Source organism: Phytophthora infestans, genomic scaffold, assembly GCF_000142945.1.
Source record: "Phytophthora infestans T30-4 supercont1.14 genomic scaffold, whole genome shotgun sequence".
Taxonomy (NCBI): Eukaryota; Oomycota; class Peronosporomycetes; order Peronosporales; family Peronosporaceae; genus Phytophthora; species Phytophthora infestans.
This window is the reverse complement of record NW_003303745.1, coordinates 2507464-2508469: the sequence shown is the minus strand read 5'-3', so window position 1 is coordinate 2508469 and position 1006 is coordinate 2507464.

Below are 1006 nucleotides of genomic sequence, written 5' to 3'. Positions count from 1 at the left end.
TTCGAAAAAACTAGATTTTACGAAAAAATAAAGTACTTTGTTGTAAATACAAAATAACTAATTGGAAAAAGTCATCCAATTTGTAAAAATCAATAATTAAGTGTAAACTATTGTATTGAAGCAGCAATACAATGATTATTTCGGAATGCCTGATCACAATCCGATTAACGATCGGAAGCGCACACAACGTCCTTTGGGTACACTGACACGCCGATGCTGGAGCGTGTGTCCAGCATCGACATGGCCTACGGCTCTGAGCCGCATTGCATCCGCTTTCGGAGCAAGGTGCGGAGTACTGCAGCATCGTCGTTGTTGAGTTCCATTCCGCCATTCTCAAGCAGCAGCAACGGCTCTGCACCCAAGCCGAGAGTCCACGTGGATGACGACGAGCTGTGTGCACGTGCAGAAGCCGTAGCTCGCACCATGGACTTTCGTGGCCTCGCAGTCTCGAACGCTTTGAACTGCAGGTGGATTCTAAATAAGTCGCACGGCGCCTTCACGACGTACGCGCGGCGGCCAGCCGCGATGGCCGGACCGGAAGAGAAGACCCGGTCGACCCAGCAAGTACTGGCTGCTGGAGAAATATGCTGTGACCTGCAAGAAGTGGTGAACGTGCTGAACACAACGACCGACTTCGATCACAACTCGGTCATGAGTGGACTGTACCGTAAGGATTTCATCTACGGGTCCGTAGTGCACGTCGTTCCGTCCGGTTTCATTGGTAACAACCCGAATCTTGTCGAGTTGCTCCAAGAGGAGGCGTCGATGACGACGCAAGTGGCGGTGAAGACGGGGACCTTTGTGCATAGTAAACTGTTCTCACGTGACGAGCAGTGGTGCTACCTTGAGCGAGCGCAGCACGTCGGGGCGAAACCGGACCCAGTTGGGAGCTCTGAACACGGCAAACCCAATTCCTTTACACTCACGTTGAGTTCACTGGATGAGAAAGAACTCGAAGCAGGCAAAGTGAACGCCCACAGCCGCGTAAAGATGCTGCATGACATGG